A 21,966-nucleotide genomic window follows, 5' to 3' on the forward strand; every position below is an offset into this window, starting at 1 on the left:
CGGTCTGCGGCTTCACTCCTGAAGTCAGGCGAGACCACAAACCCACTGGAAGGAAGAAACTCCGGACACATCTGAACATCTGAAGGAACAAACTCCAGACACACCATCTTTAACTATAACACTCACCGCAAGAGTCCGCAGCTTCATTCTTGAAGTCAGCGAGACCAAGAATCCACTGGAAGGAACCAATTCCGGACACACCATCACATGTGACTAATTTTTGTATTTTTAGTAGAGATGGGGTTTCACCATGTTGGCCAGGCTGGTCTTGAACTCTTGGCCTCAAGTGATCCATCCACCTCAGTCTCCCAAACTGCTGGGATTACAGGTGTGAGCCACCACACTTATCCACAGAGTGGGTGCTTTTTGATGGACATTCATGTGTGATATAAAAGTCATCCTCTTGGTGCCCACTCACATTTGTCAATTCACATGTCTCTAGCCCAGAATTTTTTGTCTCTGATCTTTTTGTCCTTTTCCTTTTATGATCCTTACCAGAGCAGATAGCCAGGCCATTGACCACTGCCCAGGAATCTCTATCTATATTCCCACTTGGGGTCACTTTCCCTTCTGCAGACTCACTCATTAGTCATTCGTCCAGTTCCCAAACACATAAATAGAATAGGACTGGACTTTAGCCATCACTCTACTTGTCCCCTAGCAGTCCCCGTTCTAATTGTGAGCCACAGTGGTGCTTTGGATCCCCCAGGTCAAAGTAAACTCAGACACTGTGTCCAATAATCCTGAAAATTTTTTGTTATTTCCCCTTTTCCCCAGTGGACACTCACTCAATAAGTAGGTTCCTTTGTGGAAAGGTTGGGGAATTGTCATGGTGAAAGCTTGTTATGGTCTTACAGGGTCCTTTTTCCTAGGGATCCAGGTACCTCTTTAGTCTTGGTTCATATCTGGGAACTAAGTGAAGGATTATGATTTTGTATTTGCATGATCACCTTCACTCCCTCTGGCTCTCCATTCCTCCTTCTCTTCCTCCTCTTCCTCCTCTTCCTCCTCCTCTCTTCCTCCTCCTCCTTCTGTTCCTTCTTCTTCCTTTTTGTTATATGTGTTAACCGTCTTATTAGTGCCTGCCTATTTTGCTCTTACTGCCACAATATCTTGCAGGTTAACTTTTTTGACTATACCTCTGACCTTGCACATCCTTCTGGTAATTATGACTTCCTGGCTTTTGGAAGTTATATTAGGGTTCTCTAGAAGGACAGAACTAATAGGAGATACACACACACACACATACACACACACACACACACACACAAAGGGGAGTTTATTAAGTATTAACTCACATGATCACAAGGTCCCACAATAGGCCATCTGCAAGCTGAGGAGCAAGGAGAGCCAGTTCAAGTCCCAAAACTGAAGAACTTGGAGTCCAATGTTCAAGGGCAGGAAGTATCCAGCACGGTAGAAAAATGTAGGCTGGGAGGCTAAGCCAGTCTAGCCTTTTCACATTTTTCTGCCTGCTTTATATCCTGGCCATGCTGGCAGCTAATTAGATGGTGCCCACACAGAGTAGGGGTGAGTCTGCCTTTCCCAGCCCACTGAGTCAAATGTTAATCTCCTTTGGCAACACCCTCATAGACACACCCTGGATCAATACTTTGCATCCTTCAATTCAATCAAGTTGACATTTAGTATTAGCCATCACAGAAGTCAAGCCCTATCATCTGAGCTTGATTATATCAGAGGGCCCATTGTACATACAAATGAACCCAGCTTTGTGATCTAACATTGTAGATCTTGAAACCTACTGTATCCTGCAGAGGATAACTATCACAAAACTTCTTAGTGTTGCTGGTGCCATCTCGCCTGTGTATTTTGATGGTTTGGGTGGATGCATTGTCCTTTGGGTCCTCCTATGGAACATCATCCTCTGGTGAATCTTGCCTTACTTAGTACTTCCATTCCAGCATGCCCACTTCCCTATGCCTTTTGATTCCTTCCTCTACCTTCTGCCAAGGCAAGAGAGGCATTTTTGCTACACTGTGAGTTGGCCATCATTTTTTTCCCAAGCTTCTAAGAGCCATTCCAGGACCAAGATCTTCATGTCCTTTTGGGTCATATGTCTTAAGAAAATGTCCTCAAGTCAGTGTATTCCTGTTTATCCAGTTTTATATTCTGGCCTCTTAATCAAGTACATCTACAATCCAATCCCAGGAGTACTCTTCTGGTGCCTACCAGTGCATGTGGCTATATAAATAATTTTTTTGGCAACTTTTGAAGTGTATAGTTTCTCCTTTATGTTCCCCCTCATCCCAATCAGACCCAGCAAGTCCCTAGCAGGACTTTACATGGAATTTAATCCTCTTTGTTTGCCTGGCAAGCTGGAATGGAGGTTGGAGGTGGGGGGCAGCTCTTGAGCCACCTGTTGCCTTGTTGAGGAGCGATTTCTTCAGCATTTGCTAGCACAGTGGAAATGCTAGCTTTGTCTGAGTATGTGTGGGCCATCTCTGCAATCCTATACAGTTCAACTTTGATTGCTGAATAAACATTTACAAAGGCCTTCCATCTAGATGTCCTTGTCCCATGTTTTGGGAACCCAGATTTCTCCCACTGGGTCTTTTCTCTTTACATAACAAACGTGTCTCAACTGAGCATTCAAATGTCTCTGGAGCTCTGCAGTACTAACAATTAGGTCTTCAGTTTGCCACTCAACTGTGTCTGCCCTTTCACTGCAGGAGAGAGAAGCATCTTTGAGAGCTACCATGACATCTCTTGGGCTCCCACACTTAGACATTATGTGTTTATTAGCCCTCTACCTCTCATTATCTTTCTGCATGGCATCAATTCAACTTTACAGTAATCAGCCAACTTGGCTCTCTTCGTAGATATTGTTTCTATAACTTTCAAATGTCTGCATTTTTGCATCTGGCACAGAAATCTCCTCCACAGGTACTTTTGCTTAAAACACCAATAGTGACATCTTTAGCAAATATCCTGCCATGGTGTGTCAGTGGCTACCTGCACCCCACTTGCCAACCGGGATAGGGTCTTCTTCATCTGCCAGGTGGGGGATGAAACAGTCCTAAATCTTCATGTCACTGCTGGTCTTCTTTGGCCACTCCTGGTATCATTTGTTAGTCTAGGTCCTCTGAGAAGTAGATGCCACGTTGTGATGAAATGTGGAAGAATTTTGTTAGGGAGAAAACCTGTGTGCGAAAATATGGAGAAAGCCAGGAAAGGCTGGGAGAACCTTGAGACTTCAATGAAAAATCTGACCAAGTGTAGGTGAGAAGGGTAGGCAGAAGTGTCCTGGTCAGCTGTGTTATCTACTAAGGTTCTTCAAGGCCATCAGAGAGTCCTCAGGCAAAAACCTATGTCTCCCAGCATCTGACCTGCCTTAGAATCTCTGCAGCAATCAGTCATTGATTGGCTAGGAGAAGCTCCTGGACACAGCATGTCCTAAGTCCAGATGTGGTGGTGGATTTCCAAAAATAGCAGCTGGAGCTCCCTCTTGGTCAATCTTGATTCCTGTTGTTGGAGGTCTGTGACTTACATTCTCATGTCTACTCCAACTGACAAAGGATAATGTAAGATATTTATAAGATGAGGCCCTGCTCCAGTGTTCACACTTAGGAAATTTAGGGCACAGTGGCTCACACCTGTAATACCAGCACTTTGGGAGACCGAGGCCAGCGGATCATGAGGTCAGGAGATCGAGACCATCCTGGCTAACACAGTGAAACCCCGTCTCTACTAAAAAATACAAAAAATTAGCTGGGCGTGGTGGCAGGCGCCTGTAGTCCCAGCCTCGGGAGGGTGAGGCAGGAGATTGGGGTGAACCCGGGAGGCGCAGCTTGCAGTGAGCCGAGATCGCGCCACTGCACCCCAGCCTAGGCGACAGAGCGAGACTCCATTTCAAACAAAACAAAACAAAAACAAAAACAAAAAAAGCAGGAGAAGGTGGAGAAGGTGCTTTTTTGTTGTGAGGGAATCCACTATAAGAAATAATTTGTTTCGCGATGATTTAATACTGGAACAGGCTTTCATTGAAGATTTTGGCATTGTTAAGCCTGAACCTCTCTATAGAATGTTAATTTAACTGAATATTGAGCTAATATAGGGGTAGAGAGGGTCATATGGTATAGATCTTGTCCCAAAGATGTCTTCACATAAACCCATAACATTTGGCCATATTTAGAGAAAGTTAAACAGGTCTCTCTTTAACTGCAGTGATTCTCTGAGTCTTTAATATTCAAAGAGGTATTATGCAAATTATACTACTGTAGGATAATTAAGAATATGATATTGGCCAGAATATCAGTGATGTAATATTTATAAATTGCTCAAAGTTATATTGAGCTTTTTGTCCTTGTCAAATAGACTTTTCAGTAAATCTAGTTTGAGAAATGTTAGTATGGAAAATAATCTCCCAGAGTGGCTTTGAAATGCATACATTTAAAGGCAAGGTATGAGATTAGTAGCACCATGCTTCTAACTATGTTTGTATAAGCTGGTTTTAAAGCATTTTCTTAATGTGTCTAGAAGGTAAACATTATTGTTGATAATCAATGAGCACATCTTAGTCTCATAACATGTGCACCTCTGTCAAATGTCACTTTTAAAAATGACATATGACAACTTCTTTAATTGCTTTTGCTTTTAATCTTCTAAGATGGTCAGCAATCTTAGATTTTGTAAATCACCAGGAGCATGCTCTGTCCTAGCCCCTAATATTTGCAACAAGTCTCAAGAAAAGCTTTTTCTCCTAAGAACTTAGCCAACTCCAGTCATAGTTTAATTAATAAATATCTAAACTGGTAACCAACTCCTCAGCAATGAGAAGTTTAAATCCTGGGAACTAGAAGAGAGTTGCAAGAAGAGGTTGAACAGGGAAGCAGTTTCTGTGCTTTTTATGATTTGTGTTTTCAAATTGTTGGGAATAAACAGCAGACAATTTTTTTAATAGAGAGGAAATATACTCTAAAACATCTTACCGTGAAGTAATCTTTCATTGCTTCAGGATTCTTTAAAATTATTGTTGCTCCAAAGTGATTTCTTATTAGATGCACTAAACCATGTAAGTCAATATTATCTTGTAGTTCAAACACATCAGATAACAGGAATCACTAAATAACATCAGAGCAGTTGTAAAGAACAACTCAGGAGAATTACAAAAGGCATCCTTAGATTTGATCTTTGTGTATACATTACACAATGCCTGCCTATTTTAATTAAAATCACTATGTTATACAAAAGTTGATTAGTCATAAAGTAAAATTGCTATCAAGGGAAAATTCTTATTTTACTATTACATGATTCTTGCCATTATAACATGACACAAAATGCTTGTAGTTCTGATGATAAAAACACTTTGGGATACAGATCTGAGAATGCATAACTTTTATATGTGTGAAACTCTGATAAAGCCACACCAAAGCTGCATGCTGTGTTGAGTGGTTTGAAAATGTGTCTTCGAGAATCTTCAAAGAATTTATTATTTTGCCAAAAAATCCTAAAACAAAAACAAAACAAAACAAGTTTGTCATTAAAAGAAAGTTTATGAAAATAACAGGAGAACATGAATCAATTGAGCTCTGAGTTATTCAAACTACTTGATTTTTAAAAAGGATTTCAGACCTATAAGGACATTGCTGAAGAGACAGTTAGCTATACATCTCTTAGATTAAGATATTGAAGAAAACATTTTTTTTTTCAGTCTGGGTCCTAGCTTCAGAGAAGTAAATGACATTTTCTTACTATCTCTTTGTCATCTTTTTCACAGACTCAGAGTTCTTGCTGTGGCATTGACCAAAATAGATAGCAAAGGAGACATCAATAAAGAACAGTATCTTCTTAAAAATTATTAGTATTCCTTATAATCATACATGCAAGTCCTCAAATAGCATATGATATCCGATGTTACTATTCTTTCTCTTCTTCCAGTTGACTAGAAGAGGTCTACAATTTACAATGCAGATATTGAAGGCTAATCAGGGGCATGAATAGTTTATTCAAGAATTTGACAAAACTTAACTCCATTTCCCAATAGGAAGTTGAGGTCCCTGGCAAACTTTAAAAAGACTTTTGTTTTTAAATTTAAAAACTTATTTTGGGAAATACTTTCAAACATACAAAATAGTTACATGAATATATATTCACATATAAATTTATATTTGATTACTTCTTTACTTTCTGTCATAACAAGTTGTTGCTAGCTTATCTTGTCCTTAGCCTTCCCTAGTCCTGGAAATAGCCTCTTAGGAATTTTGCTTTCCACTTCAGTTCAATTCAATTCATTTTAGTGGAAAATGATACTAGAGATCAAAGTCTGAGCATGAGTTGTGCTCATTACTACTGGAGTATCATTGCTTCTTATCAGTTCAATTCATTCATGTTTGAGAAAGAACTATGAAATATGAGCATGTATACAAATACATGTGCATACCTGCAAATAAACACAAACACACGTGTGTATGTATATATAGATATATTAATATGCATGCACACACACATACCTACATACATACATGTATATACATTCTACTAATGAGCCCATCCTTGGATTACTTTTAGATTAAATATAAGAAATACTTATGAAATGCTTACCATGAGCTGCTTTGTGAACATTTTTCCAGTCATCTTTTGTTGAATGACTGTCGTCTTTGAGTAGATTATCCTATTACTTTTTCATTTCTGCACTATCCTTAATTTTTCCCTCTTATTTCCTACTTTCCTTTCTCTGTGTCTTTAAGGGCTACACCCTTATTTATATATCTGATTCTGTTCTAGAACTAATACATCTTCAGGGATGCCACTTCTGGTACTCCACACTTTTAGGTTCCTTTTCTGTGGTTAGTTCTATGGACTACCACATTCTAAAGCATGGTCAGGATATTATCATTTATTTTTGCACATATTCATTCTGAGTATGATTTTGTCTGTGCTTCATCTCAGTTCTTTGTTCTCCTCTGCTCTTATGCATGGAGAATTGTTCTTTTCTGCTCTGTTCTCACATCTGCACATTTGTAGCCCAGAGTGAGCAGTGGGAGAGCCACTGGAAATTGTTTTTGCTTTTTTCCTCCAATTTTCAGGTAATTGTAAAGTTGCATTTTCCTGTCTCCCCAAAATGCTAAAAGTATTGGTTTTGTGTGGTTAATTTGCTTTTATGGTTGTTTTTATGGAGAGTCATTTTTAGGGTGGGAGAAAGAAGGTGTTTGATTCTATTTAAAATTAGGCAACAGCCATTGTTCTCCAAACCTGGAACTTCATCAAAAGTTATTATTTTAGTTTAGTTTAGTTTCATTTATTTGAGATGGAGTCTGACTCTGTCACCCAGGCTGGAGTGCAGTGGCTCAATCTCAGCTGACTGCAACCTCTGCCTCCTGGGCTCAAGTGATTCTTCTGCCTCAGCCTCCCAAGTAGCTGAGAATATAGGCGCGTGTCACCATACTTGGCTAAATTTTTTTGTATTTTTAGTAGAGATGGGGATTCACCATGTTGATTGGGTTGGTCTCAAAGTCCTGACCTCAGGTAATCCACCTGGCTGGGCCTCCCAAAGTTCTGGGATTATAGACATAAGGTGCCTCGCTTGGCCATTATTTTCAGCCTTGAGAATGAATCAGTATGGACTTGAAGTGGGTAGAACTGTAATCTCAAAAATTATGAAATCCTTTTGGTCAGATTTGAAGGTAGTAGATAGAAATAGGGAAATGAAAAAGTGAAATGAGAATCATATTGCTATTCTTTAGGGTTTTACATTCCTGCTTAGAGATACAAAGCCAGGTTTAAGAACAAAAATAGATAAAGCACAAAAAAAAATTCAGTGATAAAGTAGATGAAGCTGCATAAATTCGTTGGTTCCTTTTACTAGTCAATGCATCAGACAGATCTGCTTCTGAGAAAACCATCAGAATAGCTTGGCAGTAGGGAAAGTTTCACATTTGCACGCTTTCAATGACAAACTCATCATTGTCTCAATGTTTGCACTCTTACTTCCAGAACTTAGGCTTTTTATCTCTTCTGGTATTCATCAGAAAGTTGTGTTTTTATCTCTTATCTTGTATTAATAAATGCTTATCTGTCAGTAAATTCTTACCTTTAGAGTCATTAAGGGAGAGGTGAACATCAGGTGTACTTCTATTTAAGCTTTTAATGCAATATTTAAAGTCAAACGAAGATGAATAAATTTTTTACTTTCATAGAAGCTATAATTGAAAGTAGTTTCATGTCTTTTGCAAAACTATAAAAATATTACCAGAATAGAATAAAATACTTTTATAGAAATGACTCTTTAGGTTTAAATATTTTTGGAGTTAGAACTGTGAGCCAGATGCTAAGATATTCAACTAATTTGAGGGGAGTGATCAGGAGGTCAGAAATTGAAAGGGACCAGGTGGGAGATATAGGTAGTGCAGCCATATGGCTGAGGGTCAGAGGAGTGGGGATGATACAGGAGAGCAGAGGAGTAATAGACTGGAAAAGCACTGGGGAGTAAGGTTGTTTTTGATCATCTCCCAAACCAAAGATTCTGGCAAATCAGCAGCATTTAACACAATAGAGCTTCCAGAGAAATGGTCCCTTAAACAAGAGCCAAGTGGAGGGAATATTCTCTAATCTGTAGTCATTTGGCTATTTTCTAGGAAGTACAAGATTAGGTGAGTGTTGGCACATTCAGATCAGAGAGGCTTGAAGCACAATATGGAAGAAAACTAAGGATGGCTGGGATGGGAGGAATCACGGATGACCTTTTCTCACATTTCAGACAGAAATCACATGCAAAGTAGCTTTAATGCAGGCACAGGTAAGTCTTCCATTTGAGTCTGAAGTTTAGAGAATGGCCCAGGCAAGGGGCTGTAGTAGAAACAGATATCTTATCAGAGGGCACTGAGGCAGACACAGGCAGAAGTCTCTGGTTGAGTAAATGGCCCAGTGTGTGGGCTTACAAACAAACCTATGCAGGTAAAGACCCAGATGAAGCAGGAGATCCACATCTAATCTACTGTGAGCTTTAGTTCTTTTCTTTCAGCAGTGTCTAGATGCTAAATGCCAATCCACTGTCTTCTAGCCTCCAGAAATGCAAATTAGATATTCAATGACAATGTCCTTATTTTTTCCATTACTTAAATTATAGTATGATATACCTAGATAAATGTCCTTTGTTCGCAATTCAGTGTGAATTTCAGTGCAGTCTTTCAATCTGTAGACTTAGGGTTTTCTTTAGTTCAGAGATAATGTCCTCTACTCTGACATAATTAATGCACCCCCTACATCCTTTGCATCTTCTAGAGCTGTCATTATTCAATATTAAATTCACTTTTTCCAAGTCGGGTGTGGTGGCTTATGCTTGTAATCCCAGCACTTTGGGAGGTCAAGGCAGGTGGATCACTAGAGGTCAGAAGTTTCAGACCAGCCTGGCAAACATGGTGAAATCCCAACTCTACTAAATATACAAAAATTAGCCAGGCATGGTGGTAGACTCCTGTAATCCCAACTACTGGGGAGTCTGAGGCATGAGAATCGCTTGAACCCAGGAGGTGGAGGTTGCAGTGAGCTGAGGTTGCACCACTGCACTCCAGCCTGGGCAATAGAGCAATACTCAGTTTCAATAATAATAACAATAAATTAATTAATTAAGTTTTTCGTCATTTTTTTTTCTATGTTTTGCCTCTACTTTGAAATGTTTTTCTTCTATACTACCTTCTAGACTACAGGCTCACTTGGATGGGAGGCGGGTTTCACTAGTGTCATCCCCAACTTCAGTTCATCCACTGAATTGTTCAACTGTGAACAATTACGTTCACCATGTTAGTGTGCTACATTTTAATTTTGTAAGTTTTGTTATTAGTGTTTTAAATTTGGGCTCTCAGTTGTCATTTACATGTGTTCTATCCATTCTGACGGACATTTTTAGATGGTGAGATAGATGATTAGTCCCTCTGTCTTTAACTCAAGTATAGTAATAGATGAAGCATAATAGATGGAGTGTGTGGTTGCAATTCACAATTGGTAGATTTCCAACCAGCTTTTTCTCCCCTGTAACCTGATCTCAGATACAGAAGCAGGCCTGTTGACCATATGCACCTGAAGTACCTGGAAGGTGTCCCTAATGGGAATCTATCTGCTCCCTGGTTTCCTTAAGTTTTCACAGTGTCAGTGTCATGGAAGTCTTGATCAAATCGTTTGGTTCCTGTAGGCATTTTGGAGTCCAGGGAATTAGTTAAACTTGTTATACATAGGGTTATTGTCAAATGGTATTCTTTCCCTCCTTCCTGAAGAGGTGCTGTCCATATACCTCAGAGTGTCAGGGTCTTCCCAGGATATGCTACTTCTGGCTTCTAGGTTAAGGCTCCCAAATAATGTCTCCAGCTCCTTGCCCGGACCACCATGAAGAAAGGCCTGCTCCAGTTGTCCGTAATGAGATTCTAGAGTAAGGGTACTGATGAAATACAGGACACCCAGTTAAATTTGAGTTTCAGATAATTTTTTATTAGGTTGGTGCAAAAGGAATTGCAATTTTTGTGATTAAAAGAATGGCAACACTTTGGGAGGCCGAGCGGGTGGATCACGACGTCAGGAGATTGAGACCATCCTGGCCAACGTGGTAAAACCCTGTCTCTACTAAAAATATAAAAATTAGCCGGGCATGGTGGCGCATACCTGTAATCCCAGCTATTCGAGAGGCTGAGGCAGGATAATCAACCTCCATTGGGAGGCAGAGGTTTCAGTGAGCCGAGATAGCGCCACTGTAATCCAGCCTGGTGACAGAGTGAGACTCCATCTCAAAAAAAAAAAAAAAAAAAAGAGGACAAAAACACAATTGCTTTTGCACCAACCTAGTGTAAGTCTGTCCCAAATATTACTTACAGTGAAAAAATAAAATAAAATAAAACAGCATTTGTTGATTATCTGAAATTTAAACTTAACTGACTAAATATCCTGTATTTGTATTCCCTAAATCTGGCCACTTTGTCACAGAACTCAAGGCCATCTTGCACACAGCTGCCTGTGGGGTCAGGCAGAGGGCTGATGCAGGAGGGGAAGCTAGGTTGATCTTGAGAGAGGAGGGGAAAAAGGTGCCATTGTTATCGCCATGTTCCCAAATCTCTTTTTCTGCAATCTCCTACTTTCCTTTCCACGTTGACTATTATGTATATTCTGTAGAATAAACATGACTTTATGAGGTGACCCAGAAATTAAAAGCGACTATAATAAAACCTTTTCCCATTAGAATCATGTGTCTGTGAATAAAAATATTTTAAATATTTTGGTTTATTTTCTACATCAATGATTTTATTTTTATTATGTTAGGTCACAAAGCAAAATCTAGCAGTACACTATTTAAAAAAGAAACACATTTAAAGTAGATAATTAAAGATAATAATTAAAATAAAAGGATATCAAATAAAGGGAAATAAAATATTTTTAAAAAGAAAAAGGTAAGAGTGGAAAATCAGTATTAGGTTATTAGCAATTTGAGTCTAACGTCATTATAAAGGATAAAGAAGTGCAATTTTTTTATTATATTATAGTATAATAAAAGCACAATTTTTTGAGAAACTATATTAGCCTTAAATTTGCATATTATAAACATAATAGCTAAAAATCACAAAGACAATAAATGTGAGAAATATATGACTAGAATATATGACTAGAAATACATGTATAATGGAGAGCTGCCCTATGTACAGAGGGACAAGTTTAGCAACCAAAAGAATAGCAAAATAAAGTGGATACTTTAAAAAGGGAATTATTTGTTCAAGATGAAGAGTTATAGCATTTTTCCTGAAGGGGCTGTCAAATAAGGAGTGCTTTCATAGATTACTGGTAGAAATATAAAGCATTACAAGAGTTTGGAAAAGTAATTGGGCAGCAGCTATCAAAATTGAACTTTCAAAAATCTTTTGACCCAGCAACCTCATTACTTGAAATATTTTCCATAGAAAGGAAAGCAGTAATATATGAAGTCAGATAGATAGGAATGTTTACTCCGGTACTGTTTGCAATCACAAAAGATGGAAATTAAATGAATAACCCAATATAAAAATAAAATTTTACCCTTACTAAAGAATATATATTAGTTGAAAAGAAGGAAATTGCGGAGTTATTAGCTGAAAGAGAAAATGAAAATGTAGAAAAAATATATATATATATAATATGATGCAATTTTATTTATTTTATGTATCACTTACTATATAAATGTGCGTAGGGTTGAGTGAATAACCATGAATTTGCTTTACATTGGTGGGTATGAGGGACTATATTGCAGGTGGACGGAGAGAGAGAAAAATCAGAGAGGAAAGCCAAACAGAAGATGAAGAAAGGATGAATCCTACCCCACAATGAAAACATTTACAACATGATCACATATATGAACTTATGTGAACATACATATTTCCTTTTGTGTAAATCAATTAAATTAATTGGCTAATTAAAAAACTCTCTGGATTCTTGCCCAATATATGCCATGGCAGGAAAATCTTTGTTATAGTTTTTGATCTCAGAAGTTATCTTTCTTCTCCCTCTCCTTTGTGATTCCTATTTTTCTTTGTCTTTGATGAAAGTTGCCACCTCAAAAATTCTGGGTCAGAAGTAGGCATCTGCTTGCCAGCCAGGAGTCCACACATGATTGTTTTCAAGTTTGTTTCTCTCTTTTCCTTTCCCTCCTTCCCAAGCATTTCCTGTACAACTCTGTGTCAGGTATGGTAGCTCAGAAAACTCTATCACCTGATCTCACTTTTCAAGGAGCCCACAGTACAGTCAGAGACACAAGACATGTACATCCTAAAATACTGCAACTTTAAGATAAACCAAAGCAAATGCCCACATGAGCTAGGACATAATTAAGCAACATACATACCACCTAAATAATAAGCCAAATAATACAATTCTTAGGAGGGGGAATTTCCCATGGACTGGAGTAATCAAAAGAGAATTCATTGAGGCTATTAGGACAAGAAGTAGATTTCTGCAGTGTGTGGATGAGAGTAAGGAGTGTAGAAGTATTCCATGTAAGCATGTCTTCTGAAAAAGAAACCGAACACTCCCTAGAAACCAATGAAGAAACACTATGAAGAAACATTAGCATCCTGTCATTTGGTAAAAGTGTCAGCATTCAGTTTTAATGAGAGTGTCTGTCCTCAAAAGGATAACTTTCTGCTAAATAAACCTATGTCCTACTGCTCACTGCACCGAGGCCTGAGAACAGGTCTACTCAATATGAGATTTCCTTGAGCAGAATAATAGCTAATATTTTCTGGATTGTCACGATGTTCCAGGCACTGCTGTAAGTATCCTTTTTCTCTCTCCAGTACTTTTGTGAGATTGCTACTGTTATTATCTTTATTTAGAGGTAAGGAGACTGAGTCACAGGAAGGCTAATCCTTGCTCAGAGTCACATTGTTAGTGAGATTGGAGCCTGGGCTCATAATCACTCTGCTGACTGTCACTTTCAGTGGTGACCATATTACAAAGCAGTGTCAGAGTGGCTGTTAGACAGGATGTGGGAACAGCTTCATTATATGAGAGTGCACTTTTAATGATATTTATAAAAGTGAGATTCTAGTCATACAAACCAACTTCCTACTGCATCAGAAAAATTCCTGTAGGACTAGGGGTAATTAATGAAAGGAATCTTTAGATTCCTTCACTAAGCAATGTGGTGGGAATGTTCTAGGGTACACATGGCATATATTAATACTTGCCGTAGAATTTAGACAACTGTCAGCCCATGTGGGAGCTCATATTTAAACTAATTTAAAATAAATGAGTCATTAACATTTCATGAGCTAATGAATCAAACATTTTGCTAAATGAAAAAAAATCATGTCTGCAATTCAGCCTTCAATCTCGACTACAAATCCTGAAACTCAATTTTTTAAAAAAAGCTCTTCAGCCTTTGCTTGATTAAATAACAACTTTTTGCTTTTCCTCTAAAACTATCTAGATTTCCATCACACAATACCCACTTAATACCCACTTGGGATAATAATGCATTTTGACTTGTTTCATGACTTTGTTCAGTTAGTGAATGAAATACGCTGAATATTCTTCTCAGGATAATTTAGAATGTGCTCCATACTGAAAGTAAATCTGTAAATCTCTCTTTGAAAGGGTAGGGAAAGGAAAGCGAGTGGGGTTTAGAATAGGAGATTGCAAAAGGTCTTTCAACCTAATTGTTTAAAGATTGTTTTGATGTTTTATATATATATGTGTGAATTTTATGAGGGTTTTTAAACAACATTTAAGCCCTGTGCTGAGTTCTTTACACAGAATATCCAAATAGACTTCCTGAAAATATTAGGTGGCAGTATTATTACCATCCCTAAATAGACCCACACATAAATTCAACATTTATTGAGCATCTGTTATATGTCAGACATTGTGTTACACTGTGACATTTCTCCCTGTCACAAGGTGGCCCAGATAGATGTCTTCACATTCCCTTCAGCTTGGCTCAACTTTAGTTAGGTTACTTCATGACTATAGGTCTCACCTCCCTTTCTCAGAGCATTTGCATTAGAAAAACTGGAACTCCTTTAAATTCTTTCTCTGTTCCTTTCAGAAGTAAATCTTCTACAACCCAGGAAAGTCTTATTCAAGGCCCTGAGAGCTATCTCTTCCAGAGGTAATCATCAAGAAAGATGAAGCCCCTATTTCTCTATCTCTGTGGGAGGGTAGGAGCCTTTATAAGTGCCAATTAGCGAACACAGATGGCCTAGTCACATTAACCAATCTCCCTTTCCCCTAATACCCTCCAATACTTTCCCACTAGCTCACCCTAGTGCTTAGAAGCTCTCTAGGCTTTTGTTTCAATTGGAGTTGCGTTTAATCTCTTTCCCTTATTACAATCATCTTGAATAGGCTTCCTTGCCTGTTTAACTGGTTCGGCATTTTTTTTTCTATAGATCCATTCACATGGAATACATTATGAATGACTTGTAGCCCCCTGGAGTGGTACAATGTGTCAATGTGTGACCCTGGTCAGGCTATTTTCCAAAAAGGGGGTTTGGATGAATTAAGATGTGACTATTTTAAGTGCTATGTAAGAAAAGTACAAAGTACTATACGAGTTTTTAACAGTTAATTCCAGTCGAAGCTTCTAGGAATACTTTTTAAAAAAATAAAAGATCACATCTCATTTCCATTGGGGATCTATCTTGCAGCATAATTAGAACTGTGAAGGTGAAGACAATGGGTGTGACTTCTAGGTGGAAAGAACAAAGTGCAACCATCAAAGAGCTGTGACCACATGAGTGTGACAGAAGTAAAAGAATAAAAGGTGAACAATTGGACACTTCCCCCTTACAAAAGAGAAAAGAATCAAAGGGAAATAGTCTCTGCAAGCTGAACTTCTTGACTACTTGAGGCAGTAACAGTGAGTGGATGAGGGAAGAAGCCCAGAGAGTCTCTGGTTTGTTTTTCACTCAAAAAGTGATGTTATTAGCAAAGAGGAAAATAATTCATCACCAGTGTGTGGGCAAAGAAGCAGTAACACAAAACATGAGTGGACTGGGTTAGGGGGGCTTGAGGTGGAGTTCTGAATAATAGAAAAGATAAATCTGCAGGAATTATCTCCTTAGGGGTTCGTGGGTGCTTATGTGTAGGAACAAATCGAAAACAGTGTTTCAGGTTTTGCCGATAATTATCAACAGAATTGATCTTTTGATAGTTTTCGTAAATTTAATAAAGTTATTTTTCAATTATTATTGTTTGTTGGATGACGCTTATTTGAAAGACACACTTACACAGGGACATAATCTTGAGGCTCCTGAGTATTACAAGGGCTTCATCAGGAACTGAAAATGGTTAGTGCCAGCATGACTAAAATGTACTGAAGGATGAGGAGGGTGGCATGAAATGAAACACATTAAGTAGAGAAGTTGGGTAAGGAAGAAGGCTGGGTGAGTGTAAGCAGCAGAAGCTGAATTAAAACCCAGGTCTGAGTAATGCCAAAACACACATTTTGAACAATGAACTTAATTGAACATTAAGCAAATGAACATTAAATAAATGAGAGGAAACCATTCTACTCACCTGTGACTCAGAGCTTCTTTCAATTTTTCATCAGCATAGCCCCAAAACTGTAATAGTAGGCCATGGAATTTAGTATGAAGAAAAAAAGCTACTAAGTAAATTACTTTTGAATAAATAAAAGAAAAAAGTGCAATTATGTGATTAATGCCTGTTCCTCTTATTTTATTGTGTACCCCAGGAGGCAAGAGCCCTGTTTTTGCTCTGCGTCATGTTCTCAATAGCTAGCATGGTGTCTGATCTATGGAAGGCAGCCAGTGTTCATGGGAATGAATGAATAAATGGATTAAATGCAATAATTGTTCCCAATGACTAGCATGGTACCTGGCCTATGGAAGACACTCAGTGTTCATGTGAATGAATGAATAGATGGACAAAATGCAATAATTGTTCCCAATGACTAGCATAATGCCTGGCCTATGGAAAGCACCCAGTGTTTATGTGAATGAATACATAAATGGACAAAATGCAATAATTGTTCCCAATGACTAGCATGGTGCCTGGTCCATGGAAGGCACTCCATGTCCATGTGAACGAATGAATAAATGGACAAAATTCGATAATTGTTCCCAGTGACTAGCACGATGTCTGGCTTATGGAAGGCATTGAGTGTTCATGTGAATGAATAAATGAACAACATACAATGATTCCTCCCCATCAAATTTTTTTTTTAATTTTTAATTTTTATTTTTTGTGAGTACATAGTAGGTGTATATATTTATGGGGTGTATGAGACATTTTGATACAGGTGTGCAATGTGTAATAATTCCATCATGGAAAATGGGGTATCCATCCTGTCAAGCATTTATCCTTTGTGTTACAATCCAATTATACTCTCATAGTTATTTAAAAATGTGCAATTAAATTATTAATGACCATAGCCACTCTGCTGTGCTGTCAAATAGCAGGTCTTATTTATTCTACTTTTTAAGAAATTTACCAATCTTTCCAACCTTCCCCCAACTCCCGCTACTTTCCCCAGCCTCTGGTAACCATCTTTCTTCTTTCTATCTCCATGAGTTCAATGTTTTTGATTTTTAGATCCCACAAAGTAAGAACATGATGTTTGTGTTTCTATGCCTGGCTTATTTTATTTAACATAATGACCTCCAGTGTCATCCATGCTGTTGCAAAGGACAGGATCTCATTATTTTTATGGCAGAATAGTATTAATACATGGTGGATAATTACCATATGTCTTCTTTTGAGAAATGTCTATTCAAATATTTTACCCATCTTTTAATCAGATTTTTAGATTTGTTTCTATAGAATTATTTGACCTCCTTAAATATTCTGGTTATTAATCATTTGTCAGATGGGTGGTTTGCAAATATTTTCTCCCATTCTGTGAGTTGTAACTTTGTTGATTGTTTCCTTTGATGTGCAGAGCTTTTTAATATGATGTGATGCAATTTGTCCATTTTTGCTTTAGTTACCTGTGCTTGTGGGGTATTACTCAAAAAATCTTTGCCCAGACCAATGTCTTTGAGAGTTTCTCCAAAGTTTTCTTGAAGCAGTTTCATAGTTTGAGGTCTTAGATTTAAGTCTTTAATCCATTTTTATTAGTTTTTGTATATGGCAAAAGATAGGGGTCTAGTGTCATTCTTTCACATATGGATATACAGTTTTCCACCCACCATTTATTGAAGAGACTTTCCTTTCCCCACCGTCTGTTCTTGGCACCTTTGTAAAAAATGAGTTAGCTATAGGTCCATAGATTTATTTCTGGTTTCTCTTTTCTGTTCCACAGGTCTATGTGTCTGTTTTTATGCCAGTACCATGCTGTTTTGATTATTATATCTCTGTGGTATAATTTGAAGTCAGGTATTATGATTTCTCCAGTTTTGTTCTTTTTGCTCAGGATAGCTTTAACTATTCTGGGTGTTTTGTGGTTCCATATACATTTTAGGGTTATGTTTTTCTATTTCCATAAAGTATGTTATTGGTATTTTTATAGAGATTGTATTGAATCTGTAGATTACTTTGAGTATTACAGACACTTTAACAATGTTGATTCTTCTTCTAATGAGGAATATCATTCCATTTTTTTGACATCTTATTCAACTTCTTGTGTTAATGTCTTACAGTTTTCATTATAGAGATCTTTAAATGCTTTGGTTAAATTTATTTCTGAGTATTTTTTAAAAGTTGTAGCTACCATAACAGGGATACATTCTTGATTTCTTTTTCTGATTGTTTGCTATTAGCATATAGAAATGCTACTAATTTTTAAATGTTGATTTTATATCCTGTAACTGTACTGAATTTATCATTTTTAATAGTTTTTTTGGTAGAAACTTAAGATTTTTTCCAAATGCAAGATCATATTGTCTGCAATCAAGTATAATTTGACTTTTTGCTTTCCAATTTGGATGCCCTGAATTTTTTTCTCTTGTTTGATTTATCTAGCTAGAACTTCCAGTACTATGCTGCAAAACAGTGGAGAAAGTGGGCATTCTTGTCTTGTTCCAGATCTGAGAGAATAAAAGTCTTTCAGTTTTTTACCATTCTGTGGTAAAAAACTTAGATTTTTAAAAACACCATATTGTGTTATGTCCCTCTATATCCTGTTTTTTAGGGTTTTTAATCATGAAAGGGTGTTGTATTTTATCAAATATTTTTTCAGCATCAAATGAAGTGATCATATGGTATTTGTCCTCATTCTGCTGATTTGACATATTGCATTTATTGATTGGTATGTATTGAACCATCACTGCATTGCTGGGATAAATTCCACTCATTAATGATGCATAATCTTTTTAAGATGAATTCAGTTTGCAAGCAGCTTGTTGGGGATTTTTGTATCAGTGTTCATCACGTATATTGGTCTGCAGTTTTCTATTATTTATTTATTTATTTATTTATTTATTTATTTATTTAGTTTGTCTTTGTCCGGTTTTGGTATCAGAGTAATACTGGCCTCATAGAATGATTTTGGAGGTATTCTCTCCTCATCTGTTTTTTAGAATACTTTGAGTAGGATTGGTATTGGTTCTCTTTTGAATGTGTGATAAAGCAGTGAACCTATCAGGTCCTGTTCTTTTCTTTGCTAGAATACTTTTTATTATGAATTTAATTGCATTAATTATTGGTCTGTTCAGGTTTCAGATTTCTTCCTGATTCAATCTTTGTAGGTTTTATGTGTCTACAAAGTTATCAGTTTCTTCCAGGTTTTCATTTTCTGGCACATAGTTGCTTGTAGCACCCTCTAATGATCCTTTGAATTTCTGCAGTATCAGTTGCAATGTCTCACTTTTCATCTTTAATTTTATTTATTTGGGTCTTCTCTCTTTTTTCTTGGTTAATTGAGCCAGAGTTTCATCAATTTTGTTTATCTTTAAAAACACCAAAATTTTATTTTGTTGGTTTTTTTTTTTCTTGAGACAAGAGTTTCATTCTTGTTGTCCAGGCTGGAGTGCAATGGCGTGATCTTGGCGCACCGTACCCGGCCTTTGTTGATCTTTTATATTGCTTTTATTCATTTTAATTTCATTTTTTTCTGTTCTGATTTTCACTATTTCTTTTCCTATACTAATTTTGGGTTTGGTTTGCTCTTGCTTTTCTAGCTCTTTAAGATGCACCATTAGGTTGTATATTGAAAGTTTTTCTACTTTTTTGACATAGGTGCTTACTGCTGTAAACTTGCCGCTTGGTACTACTTTAATTGTATCTCACAGGTTTTGGTATATTGTGTTTCAATTTTCACTTGCTTCAAGAAATTTTTAAGTTTCCTTCTTAATTTCTTCATTGACCCACTGGTCATTCAGGAGCAGATTGTTTAATTACCATATGGTTGTGTAGTTTCCAAAATTCCTCTTGTTATTGATTTCTGGTTTTATTCCATTGTGATCCGATGTATTAGTCTATTCTCATGCTGCTAATAAAGACATACATGAGACTGGGTAATTTATACAGGAAAGAAGTTTAATTGAGTCATAGTCACACATGGCTGGGGAGGCCATGTAAGATGTAACTTAGCTCCTCATTTGCCTTCAGTCATGAGTTTTTATAAATTCCCATTTATAAAACCATTGGATCTTGTGAGACTTCTATACTACCATAAGACACCATGGTGAGACTTATTCACACTATGAGAACAATATGGGGGAAACTGTCCCCATGATTCAATTATCTTTACTTGGCCCTGCCCATGACATGTGGGGATTATTATAATTCAAGGTGAGATTTGTGTGGGGATACGGCCAAAGCATATCATTCCACTCCTGTCCCCTCCAAAATCTAATGTCTTCATATTTCAAAAGCAATCATGCCTTCCCTACAGTCACTTTGCATGGCAAGAGTCACCTTTACACCAGTTGCCAACAAGTTCCTCATCTCCATCTGAGACCACCTCAGCCTGGCTTTTATTGTCCATATCACTCTCAGCATTCCCGTCAAAGCCATTCAACAAGTCTCTAGGAAGTTCCAAACTTTCCCACATTTTCATATCTCCTTCTGAGCCCTCCAAATTATTCCAATGTCTGCCTGTTACCCGGTTCCAAAGTTGCTTCCACACTTTTGGGTATCTTTACAGCAGCACCCTACTCTACTGGTACCAAATTGCTGTATTAGTCTGTTCTCATGTTACTAATAAATACATATTCAAGAGTGAGCAATTTATAAAGGAAAGAGGTTTAATTGACTCACAGTTCCACATGGCTGAGGGGCCTCACAATCATGGCTGAAGGCAAATGAAGAGCAAAGTCATGTCTTACAGGGTATTAGGCAAGCGAGTGTTTGTGCAGGGGAACTCCCACTTGTAAAACCCTCAGATCTCATGAGACTTATTCACATCATGAGAACAGTATGGAGGAAACTGTTCTTTTTTTTTTTCCTTTTTCTTTTTTTGAGACAGAGTCTTGCTTTGTCACCCAGGCTGGAGTACGGTGGCACCATCTTGGCTCACTGCAACCTCCACCTCCCAGGTTCAAGTGATTCTCCTGCCTCAGCCTCCTGAGTAGCTGGGAGTATGGATACATGCCACCACGCCTGGCTAATTTTTGTTATTTTAGTAGAGATGGTGTTTCACCATATTGGTCAAGCTGGCCTCGAACTCCTGACCACAGGTGATCCACCCCCCTTGGCCTCCCAAAGTGCTCAGATTATAGGCATGAGCCACCACGCCCGGCCCCTGAAACTATTCTTATGATTCAATTATTTCTACCTGTCCATGCTATTGACTAGTGGGGATTGTTACAATTCAAGGTGAGATTTGTGTGGGGACACAGCCAAACTATATCATCAGAGAAGGTATTTGATATAATTTAATTTTTATCAAATTTTTAAAGACTTGTTCTTTGGTGTTACATATGATCTATCCTTGAGAATGATCTATATGCTGAGGAGAAGTAGGTGTATTCTGTGGCCACTGGATAAAATGTTCAGTAAATATCTATTAAGTTCATTTGCTATATAGTGCAGATTAAGTGTGATGTTTCTTTGTTGATTTCTGTCTGAATAATCTGTCCAATGCCAAAAGTGGGTATGTTGCAGTCTCCAGCTACTATTGTATTGGGATCTATCTGCTTCTTTAGCTTTAATAATATTTGCCTTATGTATCTGAATACTTTAGTGTTGGGTACTCATATATTTATAATTATTATATCCTCTTGCTGAATTGACCCATTTATCACTATATAATGACCTTCTTTGTCTCTTTATAGTGTTTGTCTTGAAATGTATTGAAAATATTTTATCTGATGTAAGTATAGCTACTCCTGTTCTTTTTTGGTTTCCATTTTCATGGCATTTTTTTTAATATTACTTTTTTTCTCAGTCCCTGTGTGTCTTTATAGGTGAAGTGTGTTTCTTGTGGCAACAGATTATTGGGTCTTATTTTTTTTAATCCATTTAGCCACTCTATCTTTTTTTTCTTTCTTGTTTTTTTTTTTTTTTTTTTTTTTTTGAGATGGAGTCTCACTCTGTTGCCAGGCTGCAGTTCAGTGGCATGATCTCAGCTCACTGCAACCTCTGCCTCCTGGG

This window comes from Macaca nemestrina, chromosome 13, assembly GCF_043159975.1.
Source record: "Macaca nemestrina isolate mMacNem1 chromosome 13, mMacNem.hap1, whole genome shotgun sequence".
In the NCBI taxonomy this organism is placed as follows: domain Eukaryota; kingdom Metazoa; phylum Chordata; class Mammalia; order Primates; family Cercopithecidae; genus Macaca; species Macaca nemestrina.